Source organism: Cyprinodon tularosa, unplaced genomic scaffold (assembly GCF_016077235.1).
Source record: "Cyprinodon tularosa strain WSP-4 unplaced genomic scaffold, ASM1607723v1 ctg415, whole genome shotgun sequence".
Classification (NCBI taxonomy): Eukaryota; Metazoa; Chordata; class Actinopteri; order Cyprinodontiformes; family Cyprinodontidae; genus Cyprinodon; species Cyprinodon tularosa.
Genome location: NW_024039136.1, coordinates 514100 through 534683, shown reverse-complemented (window position 1 = coordinate 534683; position 20584 = coordinate 514100).

The window sequence follows — 20584 nt, the reverse complement described above, 5'->3', positions numbered from 1 at the left end:
AAACCTCACACAAACACTAGTAAAAAGCTCTCACATAAACTAGTGAAAACATTGACCTCTTATATAATCTACTCAAAAGCTCTCATACAAAGTAGTGAGAACTGTTCATATAAACTGGTGAAAAGCTTTACCTTTCATACACACTACTAGAAAGCTTTCATATACACTATTAAAAAGCTCTCATATACACTACTAGAACGCTCTCATATACACTATTAGAACGCTCTCATATACACTATTAGAACGCTCTCATAAACACTATTAGAACGCTCTCATAAACACTATTAGAACGCTCTCATATACACTATTAGAACGCTCTCATATACACTATTAGAACGCTCTCATATACACTATTAGAACGCTCTCATAAACACTATTAGAACGCTCTCATATACACTATTAGAAAGCTCTCATATACACTATTAGAACGCTCTCATATACACTACTAGAATGCTCTCATAAACACTATTAGAACGCTCTCATATACACTATTAGAATGCTCTCATATACACTATTAGAACGCTCTCATATACACTATTAGAACGCTCTCATAAACACTATTAGAATGCTCTCATATACACTATTAGAACGCTCTCATATACACTATTAGAACGCTCTCATAAACACTATTAGAACGCTCTCATATACACTATTAGAACGCTCTCATATACACTATTAGAACGCTCTCATATACACTATTAGAACGCTCTCATATACACTATTAGAATGCTCTCATAAACACTATTAGAACGCTCTCATATACACTATTAGAACGCTCTCATATACACTATTAGAACGCTCTCATATACACTATTAGAACGCTCTCATAAACACTATTAGAACGCTCTCATATACACTATTAGAACGCTCTCATATACACTATTAGAACGCTCTCATATACACTATTAGAACGCTCTCATATACACTATTAGAACGCTCTCATAAACACTATTAGAACGCTCTCATATACACTATTAGAACGCTCTCATATACACTATTAGAACGCTCTCATACACACTATTAGAAAGCTAGAATTTATGGTCCCCCTCCTTTAATTTAGGCAAACATTGCTCAAATATCACCGAATCCAGATGGTTTGTTGTTGATGAAGAGAGGAATAAACACAGTTTAAGATTTGCAGCTAAATTAATTTGTTTCTATATTATGGAACTGCTATCAGGCACTTCCCATCATCTTATATCAGTAATAAAAAATTATAAATACAAATTTGGTATTTGGTGACTTGACTTTTATTTCTGTCAGGCTGAAGTGAAAAAACTTGGAAAGAGACTGATTCTCTTGGCGTTTAAAATAACAACACAAAACAGCATAAGAAAAACGAATTTATTTTTTTTATTTTTCAATTTTGTAAACAACAGCGGCTGATTAAACTAAATGTCTCAACCTTGTATAATTTTACGACTTTTTATTTAACCAAGAAATGATCCGAAAGGCCTGGGAAATAATCAGATCCGCTTATGTGGCTGCAATGCGCGGCGCGCTCCCGACACAGGTGGAACAGATTTTCACATGGGAACAGAATTTCGCACAACACCGGAAAAGGATCTCTGTTGAAGCAAAAACATAAAAAATAAAGTCGAGTAATGCCCATGCTTCTGTGAGTTGTTTATCGGATAGCTGAGCATGAATCAATAATTTTATTTGATACAATTTCGGCCGGAGATAGCACAAAATGTACGGAGCTAGCCAGAATGACCTCCGTTTAAAACAACTTCCGGTGTAATGACGGTCCTTCCTGTTTCACTGAAACACCTTCCGTTTCAACTGAAATCCGCTAATAGCTTTTCAGTAGTGTGTATGAGAGCTTTCTAGTAGCGTGTATGAGAGCTTTCTAATAGTGTATATGAGAGCGTTCTAATAGTGTTTATGAGAGCGTTCTAATAGTGTATATGAGAGCGTTCTAATAGTGTTTATGAGAGCGTTCTAATAGTGTTTATGAGAGCGTTCTAGTAGTGTATATGAGAGAGTTCTAATAGAGTATATGAGAGCGTTCTAATAGTGTTTATGAGAGCATTCTAGTAGTGTATATGAGAGCTTTCTAATAGTGTATATGAGAGCATTCTAATAGTGTATATGAGAGCATTCTAATAGTGTTTATGAGAGCGTTCTAATAGTGTATATGAGAGCGTTCTAATAGTGTATATGAGAGCGTTCTAATAGTGTTTATGAGAGCGTTCTAATAGTGTATATGAGAGCGTTCTAGTAGTGTATATGAGAGCGTTCTAATAGTGTATATGAGAGCTTTCTAATAGTGTATATGAGAGCGTTCTAATAGTGTTTATGAGAGCGTTCTAATAGTGTATATGAGAGCGTTCTAATAGTGTTTATGAGAGCGTTCTAATAGTGTTTATGAGAGCGTTCTAATAGTGTATATGAGAGCGTTCTAATAGTTTATATGAGAGCGTTCTAATAGTGTATATGAGAGCGTTCTAGTAGTGTATATGAGAGCTTTTTAATAGTGTATATGAAAGCTTTCTAGTAGTGTGTATGAAAGGTAAAGCTTTTCACCAGTTTATATGAACAGTTCTAACTACTTTGTATGAGAGCTTTTGAGTAGATTATATAAGAGGTCAATGTTTTCACTAGTTTATGTGAGAGCTTTTTACTAGTGTTTGTGTGAGGTTTTCAGTATATTATATGGAAGAGTGTAATTTAATATGTGTATATGCAAGTTAATTCTGATTTATGTCCCTGGGGGCACCTCATAGATAACTGTCATGTTGGGTTCAAGGCGTCTAACCCACATGCAGAAAACACTCAAGAACACAGGGGAAAAGTTAAATGATTTATTTAAACAAAGTTCACAGAGTAATGATGCACAGGTTCTGGGTTCTTCGAACTGGTCACGGGAGGGACACCACTGAGGAGGACAGAGCAGTTAGTATTGATCCAGGAAACTTGAAGTTTACAGATGACGGGGAAAATTACCTGCTCAGAGATGGATCTGATCAGCAGGGGGAAACCTTGAGGGTCCAGAGGCTAGTCGGCAGGCAGAGGGCTGAGGGCAGAGGCAGAGACTGAAACGGAGTGCAGGCAGGCAGATTCCAGGCAGAGATGTCAATCTCCAGGATTTCAGGTTTTCAGACAAGTCAGGATCTGTGAGGCAGAGAGAAACAGGGTCAGACAGGTTCTCAAAATCAGGGTTTCAGATAAGCAGGCTGGCTCAGGTTTTGCTAACCATTACTGGCAAACACTCTGGCAGGGAAGTGTCAGCCTCCTCCTCCTTAAATAGGTCCTCTGATGAGGAGACAGGAAACAGGTGTGTAGGAGTGAGCTCATGCTCTCAGGAGGAAGATCTCAGGCGCCTTCTGGTGGAGAAAGTGGGCAAGCCTCCAGATCCCAACAATAACTGCTAATAACTGCCTTTTGATCATATCCAAAACTAGTGATCATATGTGGAATAAAGTTTAAAACACTGTTCACAGGCTGTGAATGTACCTTTATTGGTATGGGTTAATAATTACTAACTATTAATTACAACATATGTTGGACTGAACTGCTGTTGGGTCCACTATAAGATATTGTTATGCTGTGGTGTGTGAATATTCATGGTTGCCAACTTAACTGCTGTTCATCAACATAATTGCCACTCATAGAGAGAATTAAAGAACCATGTCTACTTATAAGACTTGACTTAAAATCTTCCTTTTTGGCAATGGTTATAGATAAAGTAATTCAGATTGAGCTATTTCTATACTGTAGTTCTGCTGCCATAGGCTTCAGCCCAGCATTTGTTCGGCCTGTTCTTATTTTCCTTGTTCTTGTAACTGTGCTTCCTCAACCCAAAGACAGCCTAAGCAGAAGGCTGTTCACACTGAGTCTGGTTGTGCTGTTAGTTTCTTTCTGATCAAAGGGAGTTTTTTTCCCCCTCAACTGTCACTGAATGCCTGCTTGGAAAAAGAGGTTGCTTTAGAGGCACTATGGGAGTTAATGTCTAAAGTTGCCACATGGTCAACAGTAAATGATGCTTGGACAGAAAACCTCCATTCTGACTGTATGATTTGATTGAATTTTCTCTCTAAAGTGCATAAGTAGTTATTTAAGTAAACCTAACTTAACGTGACTCATCATTAATATTATGAAGTTTCTGCAAAATATTGCTGAATTGGTATAAGTTTGAAAGCTGTGTTACATATGCATGGTACCTCTGAGTAGCAATATTCATGCCACATACATTTTTGGATATATCCAAAGAAACCAGTCTTTCCTAACTTAAGATCAAATTGTTTTTACCGCAGCATTAAATGCTTTTAGCTGTTATGCTTTTTCACTTCAAGTCACATATCTATGAACCCAAAATGAAATGCAGAGCATCCACAATCACACATGGGACCAAAAGTAATTTTAATTTCATTTTAAAGATTTAATCACATATATTTTCTTCACATTCTTTTCTTTCCATACTATATTACTAATTTAAATCTAAAGGCCTAGAATACATGTTTTACACACTCTATTGGTAAAAGGGTTCTTTTGTTGTATCTGTATTGATATCGAATAGATGATGTATCCCTTCACAAGAATGAAAAAGGTAACTGAGTTGGACTAGAAAGTATCTCATATATATGTTTGTCCAAAAATGAAACAATGGTCCACTCAATGCAGTAATGCTACTCAAGACTAAAGCATGAGATCTGGGTGTACGGTTGGCACAGTGCGCACGACCCATTTAGGGAGCACTCAGTCCTCAACCCGGCTGACCTGGGTTTGAATCCGGCCTGCCACATGTCTCCCCCCGTCTCTCATACCCCCTTTCCTGTCAGCCTACTGTCAGAAAAAAAGCCACTAGTGCCATAAAAACAAAAAAAACAAAACAAACATAAGATCTTTGGAGATAAACAACATTTAGATTTAAGCCGGAATAAAAAACAAAAACAACTTAATAAGTCAGTAGCAGTTCCACCCCCACATGATTTTTACTCCTATCAGCCATGTGTGCTGCCAGTGTGAGTTGATGAAGACTGTAATTTCTTTCACCTCTTACACATGAATCATTTCATGATATGAATGCACACAGCATGCACAAAGCACATAACAGTCTGAAGCCTCTAAAAAAAAGGGAAATAAGAAAAATAATTTGATGGGGTGGCTTTGTTACAGTACTTGACTCAGGCTAATTGGCTGTTCCTATAATGGCTTAAAATTGGTTACCTCCTGAGATTCTGAGTTGTTTTTGGGATTTGTGAGCTCAAACAACTAACAAAAACATTAGCAAAGAAATTACTAAACGCAATTTTTAAATATTTATGTGCATGTGGTGCAAAAAGTAAATAAAGATTATAATAATGTAATGCAAACCATTTAAACTCTTAAAATCATGGAGACCTATACAAAAGCAACTTATCAAATATTGAAGTCCGGAAAGGTTTTTAGTTTGAAAATTAAAGGAGAAGAGATGGCAAGTTGTTTTTGAGGGTTCCTTGTTGTATATAGTACATAGGACAACATTACAATGCTATTATACAGCAAGGTAGCTCCTTGGTTCTGATAGGTTGAAGCGATGCAAAAGTAAAGGCTAGTTTACATGGCAAGATTTCAAACTTGTGTGATTTTCAAAATTTAGGAAACCCCACAAACAATGATAAAACAATTGTGATTGAACAGTTTTGGTTTTACAGTTTGTTGTCTCCAATTACACGAAAGCATAGCTGACCACACACACAAGCTGATTTAAGACAGAATATTTATGCTGCGTTCACACATAATTGGTTTTGAGCAGGGTTGCTGGAAGTAATTTTAAACAGGGGGTGCTGATTATTATTTTTTTTTTGGACAAAAGACCAATGAGTCTCTACGTCTATGTAAGATACAATAAATAATAAATTAATTAATAGATTGAGATTCACTACTTAATTGTCATACACTTCAGTGCACGCAACCAGGGAGGTATGACTTTTTTGCTGAATGCTTTCAGACAAACGAAGCACAAAATATTATCAGTCTCTTTCACATAATGCAGCCTCTGCCACCTAGCAAACCAAGCCGGTGCCACAGAATGTGAGAACGTTTCATTACCCCAATACTGTGCATGAAATTTGAAACTGGATGTTGGCTTGCAGGGCTTGTCTAATCTAATTACGCTAGCTTGGGTTGCGGGTGCTGGGGCTCGGCCTGCTGGTGCAACTGCCGTTAGAGGCGGGTTGACAGTCTCCTCACTTTGGCTGCTCTCCGTTATTGAGGTTGCAGTACTAGTTTTATTCTTCCCTGGAAGTGGTTTTCCAAAAAAACCCATATTATGTTTCTGTGCCATATTTCCTTCTTGTTTCTGTCATTAGACTATGTAAATTTACTAGTCTGCTGCCGGGGGATACCTCCTTACTTGGCGAGCACTAGCCTGCTTGACGTTTCCATGACAAATAATTAAATTAAAATCCAAATCCACGCAGCAGTAAAATAAAAAATTCTAAACTGTTTCTCAAACAATTCATAAGAAATTTCTAAATTGTACAATGTATTTTTAATAATTTTTTTTAAATTCTCCCTCTCACCACTAAGGGTTGCTGCAGCCTCCCCAGCACCCAGCGATGTTTTTGAGCATCAAAAATACACCCAACCTTTCAGTTTGGACGCATCTGACATGTTTGCCATACTATATGTACAATGTCCTCAAGAGACTGTCTTATGTTTATTTTCAAAGTAGTTTACATTTATTTGAGCAAGAAAGTAGCCTACACCTCAAAATGTCATGCATGCAGACGAGCCGTCTGGGTGCAAGTCAGGGTACTTTTCACTTGTGCTAACCAGCCACTTAAATTGGCCGCTGAGACAATCCTGTACATAACTGCAAGGTTTAAGATGCTAGCAGGGAAAGATTATATGGATCGCCATAACAAAGTGACTGTCATGGTGCAGAGTGTGTGCAGAGTATGGGCTGGAAACCCCAAGGTCAAAGTCTGGAACACCCCCAAAGATGGTAGAGAATGACGGAGCCAAGATGCTGTGGGACTTCTAGATAGAGACGGACTGAATGGTAATGGCAAACCAACCGGACATTGTGGTTGGTGGTGGACAAAAGGCTGAGGAAAGCCGTAGTGGCTGACAAAGCAATACCGTGACTGCAAATTTCAGGAAAAAGGAATATGAGAAACAAGAGAAATACCAGGGGCTCTAAGAAGAGCTGGAAAAAACCTGGAAGGTCAAGGCATCAGTGGTACCCATGGTCATTGGGGCACTCGGGGCAGCGACCCCCAAACTTCAGGAGTGGTTACAGCAGATCTCTGGAAATACATCAGACATCTCACTGCAGAATAGTGCAAGTACTAAGATATATATATATATATATATATATATATATATATATATATATATATATATATATATATATGGATTGAGTGATGGATAGAACTCAGGATTACCATCCCAAAATCTAGACTGAAGACTAGACAGAATTCGGGGCAGAGATTGTCACGTTTATCTTGCTTTGCCTCTTATTGAACCTGCTTACTAATTACAAGTCTTGCTTCTGGCTTCTGCTCTAAACTGGTTACACACCTGCAGAGCTTATAAAGAGCTTAATTTTCAAAACAATTGTCTAAATTTTTAGAAAACGGATTGAATTAAATACACTACATAAACTTTGATATTTAGTAGAACTCCACTTACATATCAGGTGTCCATAGTCTCTAAGAGAATCCAATTCAAGACAGTACTGAAAGCAAACAGCTAAGGCCACAATTTATCTCTCAGTTTAATTTTTATTTATACCTTTTTGCTGATGTTTCTTATCAGAGTGCTTGATGTCATACCGTAATTGACTTTGGAATTGATTTTCACAGTATCTGTCGACTCTACAGAATTGGTCATTTCCAGTCTTAGAAAGGGGCCTGATATAAGTAGCTTTACAGGTACAACAGTTAATGAGATTTTTATGTTGAGAACTGATCCATCTACTGGACAATAGAAGCATGAAGTTAAGCACCAAGTATTTCGATATGAAAAACAAAACATTCTCATCAAAGATCAGTAAGCTTTCTTGTCTTTTATCATGAACTAAAAACATAAGCTAAGAAGCCATCTAAAATGTTAATCGAATAGCATTAATTAACTTTTTCTTTCTCTTAAGAAATGTCTACCATTTCTTTTTCTAACTTATAAAGTAACCACTGAGCCATAATGATATAGCCGTAAAGCCTGGAATTTGTTCTTTACTGTGTTGGTTCCTTTATTCTGAAACGAATCCTGTTATGTAGAACCACACTAACAATAAAACACAGGATTGATGAGAACTCTGTGCAGATGGAGCATAGGTAATACATTTTTGATGCTCTCGATGGCAACCATTCCCCTGCTAAGGGAGTGGTTGTGCTCTGCTTTGAGAAACCCTGAGCCTCCGAGTCCAGCTCCTGAATAAGAGTTAAGTGTTCCATTAAAATGAATGTCCAAATCAGCAGGGAGAAGCAAATTCTCCTGCAAGCTCCTAATCTCTTTTTTCAGCCTCATTTATCTGTACAATCTCAGTGGAAGTTTTCCAAAGGGGGAACAATTGGAAGTCCTTGTGCCCTGCCCTTGAAAGCTAACTTTCTCCCCAGACATGTAATCAAAAAGTTTGTAGAGACAACTTCAGAACCTCAGCATCTATTTTTTTTTTCTGTCTTTAAACAGTTTTCACAAAATGAATGTTTCCAGGTTTCTTCTGTATTTACTGTTTCATAAGTTTTTCATGTTGTTATCCATCATACAAATTTTACTTGTTACAAAATTATTTAAAAGTTTTCTAATTATAATTGAGGCTATCAGTGAAACAAATCAATCAAACCCAAATGTTGCAGTATGAAAATTAAAATATTGCTGCTGCCAATTATTAATCATCTGTGGTTAATCACATTTTTGAGAAATTAGTTAAACGGATTGTCCACACCTAGGCCTGATTGCAGCTATACTTAGAATAAATAAAAGTAAGAAACAAAAAAGCAGTAATTGAAAGAAATTTAGCTAACTAACCACCTTAAAACATAGCACCCATAGCTGCACCTCTCTACTGATCACTTGTCAGTTTCACATTTTCTCACTTTCTCACTTTTATTAATGGTAGTAAGGAGTAGCTAGCCTAGGCAAGCACTAGGTTAACTTAGCCATGGCTTCTCTTTGTCCCTCCCTTGACTCTTTTTCAACTCTTACTTCTTCCTCTCCTCCCTCCTGCTCTCTGTGTCAGAGGTTCAGTTATTCCTCTGCCTCTTTAGGGATAATGGAATGTGTAATAATTACAGTACTTTTTTAGCTTTGGAGGCAAGGGTGCCAGAGTTAGAATTCAGGCTTCAGGCTGTTGAACATTCAGGAGTTAAAGTAGCCCTCCCACGTAGCTGTCCTCCAAAAGAGCCTGAGCAGCCAACCGATTGGGTAACGGTACACAGAAAGCATAGTCTTGGATCTCTGCCCAATGGTCACCACCAACCCGTCCAAGTTTCTAACTGATTTTCCCCACTCAGTGAAGCACCACCTGAAAATCCCACTCTGGTAATTGGCAGCTCCATAATCAGAAACGTGGCATTAGAGACACCAGGAACCATAGTCAAATGTTTGCTGGGGGCCACGGGCGACATCAAATCCTACCTGAAACTAAGGATAAGGTTAAATACAGTAAGATTGTTATTCACGCTGGCGGTGATGACAACATGTCTAACTTTCAGAGTTAGCAAAAGTATTGTCTTCATCTAAGCCTTCAACTTGTATGTAGATCCAGTTCCAACCAGGTTATTTAAAGTATTACCTTTGACCTCATCCTCCATTTTAGATGTGATTAATCCATCTCTGTTCCAGGGATATGTACCAAAAGCCTTTAAGTTTGCTGTAATTAAACCCTTAAGAAACTGTCTCTTGACCCAGATGACTTGGTCAATATAGACCTCTATCCAATCTTTCTTTATTATCTAAAATTCTTGAGAAAGTAGTTGCCAAAAAAGTGTGCGACCACTTACACCATAATGGACTTTTTGAAGAGTTTCAATCTGGCCCTGGGACTCATCATAGCACTGAAACAGCTCTGGTGAAATCCGATAATGATAGTCTCATGGCCTCAGATAATAGACTTGTATCTGTACTTGTCCTGTTAGATCTCAGTGCCGCATTTCATACATTTGATCATAATATTCTTTTAGAAAGACTTGAATATTTTGTAAGAATTAATGGAACAGCTCTAGATGGTTTAAATGTTATCTGATTGATTTCAGCTTCTTCACTTTAATGACAAATCTTCCTCATGCTCAAGGGTTACCTGTGGAGTACCACAGGGATCAGTGCTAGGATCAGTTCTCTTTACCATATATATGCTGCCAATCGGTAGAATTATTAAACAGCATGGGATTAATTTCCACTGTTATGCTGATGATACCCAGCTATAGCTGTCTATAAATCCAGACGAAGCTAACCCATTACATATATTACAGGCATGTCTTGAAGACCTAAAAACCTGGATGACTCTTAAAGGTGCCGTAGGAACTCGGAAAAACGGTTCCAGCAAGATAATTTTTTTAATACACACAACCATGCCTCTACCTTCAGACCACCCCTCGAAATCACACCTTTAAAACACATGGACATGCTGTCTGTCGAGGTGTTCGGATGTTTCCGAGATTAAGAACAAAACAAGCTGAGACCGAGTGCTTGTGACATGAGCTAATAACAACATAACAGTGGCTAGCTTTAAATCAAAGGTGGTCTTGATAATGATTTTGCGATACAGCAGTGAACAGCTAGAGCAGCAACGCTTGTGGTTGATTACCAAAGCCAAGTAGGAAAACAAGCCTAAACATTCCCAAACAATCAAAAGATATACCGACAAAACATATTTTTCCCCAAAGAATTACATTAACAGCATGGGCTTTGATTGTCAAAGCCATGTTTACTTGAACATATGGTACTTACTTATCAGAGCCGGAGAGTGAAGCCAGAATAAAGGACAGGAGTGGAGGTGGAGGGTGCTTTAAAAGTCTTCGCTTTGTAGGTGTCGAGCTGGGTAGTTGCTGGCTGATTGCGTGTTCAAAACTAACTAAAAACACATGAGAATTACAGTTTGTACTGGTCCTCGTGCCTGCACGAGCATTGGGGGGTCGATTTGTGTATGTTTCAGGGTACACGCACGTGGCGAGGGAGAAGCAGATGATTCTGATTGACGTGTCAGGAACCAATAGTGGACCACAGACTGATTGCTAGGGGTTACTCATTGATTTCACACTGTAGAGGGGACCATTTTTTTTGTTTCACTTCCAGGCCTTCTATTTCACTGCTTGCTACTTGGCTGTGTCGAGATCTTCAAGCCAAATGGTAAAAATGCGTCAGAACAGATCTACTACACCTTTAACTTTCTGCTCTTTAATGCAGACAAAACAGAAGTTATAGTATTTGGACCAGAGTCTGAAAAAGAAGCTTATTAGTCAGTCACTTCATTTGGATGGGATTAAACTGATTTCAGATAATAAAGCAAAAAAATCTTGGTGTTATTTTTGCTCAGGACCTGTCATTTAAATCCCATATCAAAAAGGTGTCTAGATTTCCTTCTTTCATATGCAGAATATAAAAAAAAAATAGAAATATCCTGTCGAGGGGTGATGCTGAGTAACTAGGCATTTGTTACTTCAAAGCTGGACTATTGTAATTCTTTAGTATCAGGAAGTCCACAAACTATAGTTAAAAGCCTTTAGCTGATCCAACATGTTGCAGCCAGAGTTTTGATGAAAATTAACAATAGAGATCATATCTCTCCTATCCTAGCTCCTCTTTATTGGCTTCCTGTTAAATCCAGAATACAATTTAAAATCCTCCTTCTCACATATAAATCCTTAAATGTCCAAGCTCCATCTTATATCAGAGATATGATTGTTGCGTATGTCCCTAACAGAGCACTTCACTCTCATTTTGCAGGTTTACTAGTGGTTTCTAGAATTTCTAAAAGTGAAATGGGAAGCAGTTATCAGGCTCCTCTCCTGTGGAATCAAATACCAATTTTAGTCCGTGAGGCAGACACCCTGTCTATTTTTAAGGGTAGGCTTAAAACTTTTCTTTTTGATAAATCTTATAGATAGAGTGGCTCAGGTTATCATGAGCTATCTCTATAGTTATGCTGCTATAGGCTTCGACTTCTGGAGGACATAGGGACCCCCATTTCATCATTCTGCTTTATCCTATCTCTATTCTCCCACTCTGCAGAATCTGTTAGTTCAATGTTTAATGTTATGCTCTCTTCTTTTTCTCATAGTACCTTTGCCTTGTCTGTTCCTGTTTGGCTGTGATGCCATCCTGGAGAGAAATATCAGCTGTGCTGCTGCCATCAACACCCTTGTTTATAGATGTTAGAGATCGGCCTGTTTTCTAGTGTAGTCCTGTTTCTCTGGTAATAGTTGAAGTATAAATCTTTTTACTCAAGTAAAAGTGAAAAAGTATGTGCTCCAAAAACTACCGGTAGTTGAAGTATAAAAGTATAAAGTAACCTTTAAAAAAAACAGCACATGTCACTATATCAATAGATTTTTCAACTATTATGAAAAAAGGCAAAGGATGAGGGAGGTCTTGTTGGTCTCCATCCCCCAGTCCGCTCTCGCCTGTTTCCAACCTTTCAGACATTGTCACATCTTTTTTCTGAATCAGCCATTGCAACATGGCATAGACAATTCGCGTTAACAGTTTGAAGAACATGTGCTTGCTTGTGATGATTTCCTTTAGCACATATGCTGGATGTTGATGGGGATTTTTTTAATATGTCATGTTAAATAAAGCGTTCATTTCTGCATGTTTTGCTTTAACAAATTTAATGATAATGTCACGCATGCTCTTTTCGAGCACCGAGGATAAGTCGGGGCACAGCAATACGGGAGGAACAGCGGAGACTGTAGGCAAGAGGTCTGGAGCGCTGCGGGGCGGAAAGGTGATGGAGGATGTGGGGTTTCGGGGTAACAGGAGCAAGTGACGTTTAGACACTGTTGTCAGACAACATGCTGTAATGTATAAATGTTTTAAATCAGGTTGGGTCCGAATTAGCCAGCAGGTGGGTCCGGATCGCATTCGCTAATTCATGACCTCTGCATTAAACTGAAGCCAAGAGTAATCAGTAACGTTTGTTTTAAAAATTTATAGATACCTAAAAAGTGTACTTAAGTACAGTAAGGAAGTATTTGTACTTGTTACTTGACACCTCTGGTCATTCCTAAACATTATATGAAAAAAGCTTATAATGGAATAAAGATGATTGTGCCTCATCCATCCAATTTCATAGAATAATTTTACACAGATTTTGAGTCAGTGATTCATATATCCTAAAGTCTTTAAAAAAAATAATACCGAAATTTGTATTGGCAAAAAATTTTAACATTTTTTAAAAGACTTAAAAATTTAATAAAAGGGCTGGATTTGTTTAAGTTGGTCACATAACAGAGACTTTATTAATTTTTAATATCTCAAGAGAGTTTAGTTTAGAAATTTGTTGACAGTCCTTAAGTAAACCTCTGTCCGTGAGAAGAAGGGTCAACAGAGGGCTGCTGGCCCAAAGTCTGAGCTCCTTAATTGTATCACCCAAGAGCCAGGTGATGCTAATCCGCAGAGCTTGAATATCCAATATCCAACTTTAAACTCACCTTATAGCTGTTTCAAAGGTCTGGTTCTCAACACATCCCATACTGCTGAGTTCTTTCTATATTATGTCAGCACCACTGTAGCCATCCAAAATGTTGCAGACAACTGTTTGGACCACCCAGTAACAGCACTAGAGGGCTATTTTAATTATTCAGATATTAAAAAATATACTTTTGACTAGTCAAAATTAACTCGATTATAATTCCAGATGGAAATAATTCTGGATGGATTACTCCTATAGGGTGAATCAAGAGATGTCATTTGAGATATGACAAAAAGAATTTAGATTTGAATAAAGCTATCAGAAATTCTTATTTTCACTAGTCAAGATTTAAATTCTAATGTCTCAAGGTATCACAAAGAATAGACTAAATGTAGTTTTTCCTACTGAAAACGTTTTCTTTGATGTCTTAGAATAACCGTAATTACGGTAATTTCTAGTAATTACTCCACTCTCCTCAAGTGCTCACATGGAGAATTGCGCTGCGCAGTGAACAGGTGCGTCTTCAGCTGTGTGCATGTTGGACAGCAGGGCTGTTACACACCAGTGAGTTTCTTTGTTCTGAAAGCCCAGACTGGTAAATAATTTGGACAGCTACTAAATATTCTTCTTCCACTGGATTATTGATGCACCTGTAATGGTTTTTGATGTGCAGAATAAAGACAACTGCTGAACTTTTTTTTTAAAGGACAACAATGTTTTATTAAGAATAATAATCCGAATACAACTCTTAAAAGTATTGGGGTTTTTTTACTACAGAACTTGTTTCATAGTGATATTTGAAACTGGCATTGAAAAGTAGCCAGATAATGCTCAAGAAGAGCTAACTTTTGTTTATTGAATAAAGCCAGCTTGCATATCCAGCATCCACCAGGCTGAGACTCTGTAAGAGCCCAAACTAAATAAAATTTAGATTAAAAAAGTAGTACCTATTCTTTTTTTATTATTATCATCTTGCACTGCAACCGGATGTTTGTCGGTTCTGGCTTTCAGTGTTGGTGTTTCCTTGGGCAGGACACTTCATACTGCCAACTGATGGTGGTCAGAGGTCTCTGTGGGGCCAGTGTATGGCAGCCTCGCTTCTGTCAGTGAGCCCCAGGGCAGCTGTGGCTACAATATATGCCGTTTTTTTTGTTTTTCCAGCAAAGACATTTATTACCACTTACAGTATTTTTTCCAGGGTTTTAACACATCTGGCTATTTAGATTATTGTATGTAAGCAAGATTGGATTTGATCTGTCCATGGTGGATGAATTACAGTCTACCTTCTTTGTACTCATACATAATCACACAGCAGCATTTGTGTTGGGCACCAGGAGTGTTGTAGCAATCATACATTTTTACTCTCCACCACCTACAGATGTGTCCTTATGCAGCCACACAAATCACAAAGCTGCCACCTTTTTGGTTTTAATACCAGCTTGGTTAGATCCTTGGGGGTGGATCCCTGTCATTCAGGCATTGAGCAGGCATTATTGAGGATGGTAATTGGCGGGGAGCCTCATCTCTGGAGGTTTCCCTGAGCCTCAACGATCTGTCAGAGGAATGTGAGACTTTACCATTAATCAGCAAAGGGATAAGAGAAAGGAGGGATGTGCCAGCATCCTCACAGGCCCACCTTTCTTCCTCCCTGACAGAAAAATCCTTACTTAATCAAACTGCCCACTCTAATCTACACGCTGCTCTTTTGTTAGATGTCATGGCACTTGCAAGGAGGAGAACATTGTGTTTAAATGAAAAGCTGTATGTCATGTTTGTCTTCCCTATTCTTTTGACCCACATGCAGGAAGGACTCTAAGGAGCAAAAAATAAAATTCTGATTTTTTTTTTTTATTGTACAAGAAAATAATCATTTAACCAGGTGATCCAGCAGAGAAGCAGCAAAGGAGGATAATGAGGGGCTCCAAGAGGTGAGACTGTTGTAAGAGCACAGCACTTAAGAAAGGTTTGATTTGAACTTACTGTTGTGGATTAAGAGAACCACAAGGGGTTGAGATGAGGGAATCTGGGATTGTGGGATGTTGGTTGGTCTTATGAAGGAAATGGTTTGACCAGATCCAGGAATGTAAATAGGAAAAAATTATCTGTGCTAACTTGAACGCTGACTGAAGTTGGGGTGTGTTGTCAGAGCGTGCAGCTCATGATGCTAGATGACAGTAGGTCAGTCACAGAGAAATACTCTGGAAGCAGTGATTGTAGCTTGTAGCCTGATTACTTACAAAGTGATCCACTTCTTGATGCATTTCCGTCAGCATACACACAAGAGTTGGTAGGACATAGATAGAACACAGAGATGCAGGCAAACATGGGAACAAATGGCTGAGTTTGATTTGACGTTACCATGGAAGCTTACCACACATGCAATGAGTTACTGGTGAACTGCTCCTCTTATGCTGCACAGGTAATTAATGGATGAAATACACCTGTGTGAAATCACGCAGGCGCAAGAGGAGCTTTTACTAGGTTGGAACTTGACATCTCACCTGCATTAGCTAACTCTTTAATGGACTTTCAATTTGATCCTTACCCATTCTAGTAAGGTTGATGGAGACTAAATGCCCAGTTGGCATCTAGAATCTCTTGCCTCAGATAAGTGGGTGTCAACTGCTGGGCCTTTCAGAATTAGCCCGTTTACAAATAAAACTCCTGGGCTATTTGGAAAGCAAGATCTTGACTAGAGTCTAATGAGGTCAAAGTGCTCAGGTAGATCGAGATGAGGCAGGACCGGATTCACTTCAGGGTGGCTGGTTGCCGGCGGAGCCCGCGGACTCGTCCCCGCGGCTCCCCGGGGCGCCGGCATTGCAGTGGCTGGGCGGCTTCCTTGGGGCTGTCTCTCCTCCTCCCTTGGTGGGAGTCTGATTTTCTGGGCTGGCCCCTCCTTGGTGCTTTCGCTCTTGGGGTCCCTTTGGGCGTCTGGGGCTTTGGATCTCCCGGCGCTGGACTCAGTGCTCTGGGGGGTGCGCCTCTTCAGCTCTCCCCACGACTATTGAGCATTTTCTCTATGGATAAACTTTACATGCATAAGTGCACCCTCATAAACAATTACAGGTGCTTGGTTCCGGGTACTGAGAGATTCACTTCCATACAGAAAGCCTACATTCATATCTTCTGGTAACACAGTACATGTCAGACTTAATAATACTACTTCAGCGATAGTTTCAAGGTGTTGCTTTATTGTATGTCTCGTTCCATGTCTTTCGGTTGTGCTGTTCTGTTTACATCTTGTTGCAGGTAATGAAGCAGACTGAAAATGTTTTGTCAGTCTCCTTTCTATCTCCTCTTTCTTTCATCTTTTCTCTTTTTTTTCCTTTTTCTTCTTCAGTGTCCATATAAACTGTAAAACTCCCTGCATAATTATAATAAAGCAATTTATATGCTTGAAACAAGTGGAGCTATATGGCAATTGCCATACTGCTACACTTGTGAAAGTAAAATCTGTTGGTCTCTTTTTGGCATCAAGACTATTATTCGTATTGCCACATTGCCAGACAGGACACTGTTAAAAAAATATATAATATTTCCCCATCTCTAACCCCATATCATACAGTACTATTGCTCTGCCCTGAATAATTAGTAATTGTTAGATCTTAATTTTCTGTGTAAAGGATGTATGATCTCAGTGGAGTTCATGGGTGTGGAATCACTCTGTGGCTGTTTGACTGTGTTCTTTGCCCTGAAAGACGAAACAAAGAATATGAAGAAGCCTCTTTTGAGCAACCAATGAGGAAAAAAATGCAGCAGATGTTTTACACTAACTCCCAGTGTGGTTACCTTTGATTTGTTCTTCTGCTTGACTGTTGCTCAAAAGGGGTTTCGAAAAAAAAAAAAAAAAAAAAAAGCGTACAGAAAATTGCGTTTAGCAATTACCATAAACTTAAATTTTTAAGTGGCTTTTTTTGTATTGTAAAATATCTGAGTGTTTTTTTTATACTGATCTATGATGTGTTTTGATCTCAGATGAGAACAAGATGTCCATTGGTGCTTTAATATTCTCCAAAATGACCAAGTAAATATATACAAATGGTACTCATACAAAATAAAAGAAGTACAGTTTGATGAAAAACAAAACATCTGAATGTAATAAAAAAAAATTGGATCCAACAGGAGATTCTATCTTGCAATGTATCTTTTATTTTTTTTTCATGAGCTGGTATTATTTCTCCGGAGAATCCATTTAAAGTTCAAAAAGAAATGGAGAATGTGGTATATGATGACTTCTATCTCAGCATGCAGGAACTGTCTTTGACTTTTCAAGAATGACCTGTATCCCATGAGGGATGATAAGCAGGTTCACATTTCAACCCACATCTGATGATGAATACAAACGAGATTTTTCTGATAATGATGATGGATATTTCTGACAGGCCCCTTTTTAGCTTCTCTTGCTGGTAAATGAAGGAATGAAATTCTGAGAGCTTGAAATCCATTTAAAACATTTCTTTGTAGATTTTTTTTTCTGTTTGTTGTTTTCCACATCTAGTGAATGCATTTATACATCCTTGACAATTGTCTATTTCCACGCTGAGACACACAGACATATGTTATACATCCATTTATCCTTACAGAACCGTCCATTGATTTCCTTTCATTTTCTATTCATTTTATGGCTTAATCAAAACTATTATTATTACCAACATCAGACCTGGCTGCAGAAACAATTAAAGGGGCGAGGAGGGTGGTGGCGGTGGGGGGTACCTCAAACTTCATAATAGGGCTGTGGCTACAATATTGCTGAGATAAACATAAGCGGGCAGCACAGTGGCACAGTTTGTTTGCATTGCAGCAAGATGGTTCTGGGTTCAATTTCCGGGTACTCTGGCTTCCTCAAACAGTCTAACAACGCAAGTGTTAGGTTAATTGGCTTCCCTTAATTGTCTTGAGGTGTGATTATGTAGGCGTAGTTGTATGTCGCCTGGGACAGATTGGCAACCTGTCCCGGGTGTACCCCGCCTTTCTTCCATAGACTGCCGGAGACACCCAATAGCAGCAGCAGTTGCAGCTTTGGTGTATCACATGTTTCATTTGGTCCACATCTTTTTTTCCCATTTTTTTTCCCTCAGATGTTTTTAAATATCAATTTTCCGGTAAAACCTTCTTCTCTCAATTTTGTTGTACAAATAATTTATAAATGAGATGTTTGCAGTTATATACTTGTCATCGACATACAGCTAGACTTATTTAGTTAAGAAACACACCATATCACACTAAAACTCAAATGGTTACTTTTAAGACTTCAACCACCGTGTCTTTTTTTTGCATAATAAAAATCTTATTTGGAAGGATAGAGCTCTCAAAATACCCAACAAAAATAACAATGTGCCACTATAGAGAAATTGATAGATTTAATAAAATAACAAAAAAGTAAATAGTTTATATTTGTTGCCAAAACCGCAATTGCCCAAAAGTTATTTCTCATTTTTCTAAGTTCACTGGCAGCAATGCTTTTCCAGCCACAGCTGTTTTGTGGATTTCATCCCCAATTCTAACCGTCTCTTGATGTTATCCGAGACCAATTCCAGGATGTTCAGATCAGTCACATGCAATTAGATTTCCTGGTGTCAATGATAGGTGAGGCAGATTGGATTAGCAGATCAGTGACTGTAATTTGCATTGAACAAAACCCTGGTTGATCTTTACTGCGAGGTTAGGCTTTTACCACGTGTACTGTGTCAGAATAACAATTGCCCAATTCATATTTTTGATTATTTTTTGACTTTTTGCTCTGATTGTAAAAACACACTAAAACACACTTAAAATTAAGCAGAAGAGAAATGTCACTTCTAAATATGAGTGGTAAAAGCATGCTTTTGATCAGCTGTGTGAAACGGTTTTTTTTTTTGTTAAGTATGACAGAAGAGCAGAATTCCTGTTTAAATGTGTCAGGAATAGCTGCAAAAGCTGGAGAATAAATGATCAATTCTCTTTACTCTTCCCTGGCTGTATGACATGAAGATTAGAGGGAAATCATATACAATGCTGCACATAATTAGCTATCATAACCAACAACTTCTAGATTTGCTATCCTGTGTGTATCACAGAGATACAACGGATGACATGGATTTTAGTGACTTAGAGCAATGCAGATAAAAGCAAATATCAGGATTTCACTTTTAGGGGATTTCTTAGAAACATTGTGACTTGCTACTTCAGATGTTTTCAAAGGGATGTTGGCTTTGCGTGATATGACAGGTTTTATGAGAGATAAAACAGCAGAAAATATATTGGCAGAGCAGGAATTCTTCTGTTTTTTGTTTTGAGATTGGAGACTGCTAAAAGAGCAAATCCGTGTGCTGAAATGTTTAGACAAAGGTGGTGCAAATATTTGAGTGGTTTTTGCAATATATAGTGTTCATACATTTCCCCCAGCAAAATTCAAGCACTTTTTACGGATTATTTTTTTTTTTCCTTTTAAAGCACCACAATATCATTTTATTTTACTTTATTGCTTTTTTGGAATTACAAAGATATATTAAGTATTATATTTTTTCTTCAGATCAAAATATTGTCTTAACTTGTACTTTAATTGGGAGAAAAAAATGTATTTTAAAACTATTCCTCTTGATTCAGTTGGGTTTTAAATAAAGTCTCAATATGTGGAGATTTTTTGTATCGCAATGATTACCCTCACAATGCACTGAAAGGCCTTTTTATGCAATTGTCTACACTTACTTTGTTGCACTTTTTAGATTTCACCTTAATCAACTGTCACTGAAAAGTGTTTTCTTTTTTTTTGTTTAGTAGAGGTTACTTAAACACATTTTATTCTATAAAGTATTCAAATAATCTGCTAAAGGTGTGCTGGAGATATCCTCCCTTTTAGAAATGCTTTCTGTAACTTGTCATTTATTTCTCTTTCAAAGACAAAATAAATCAGATGACAACTTAATAAAATGATCTAAGCTGAATTTCATCAAAAACAGAAGAAACACAATCTTTGCTTTATTTCTCTGTTACCCACAGGTGTGTGTAGGTAGGTGTCTGCATCTGATTGCATGGACTGAC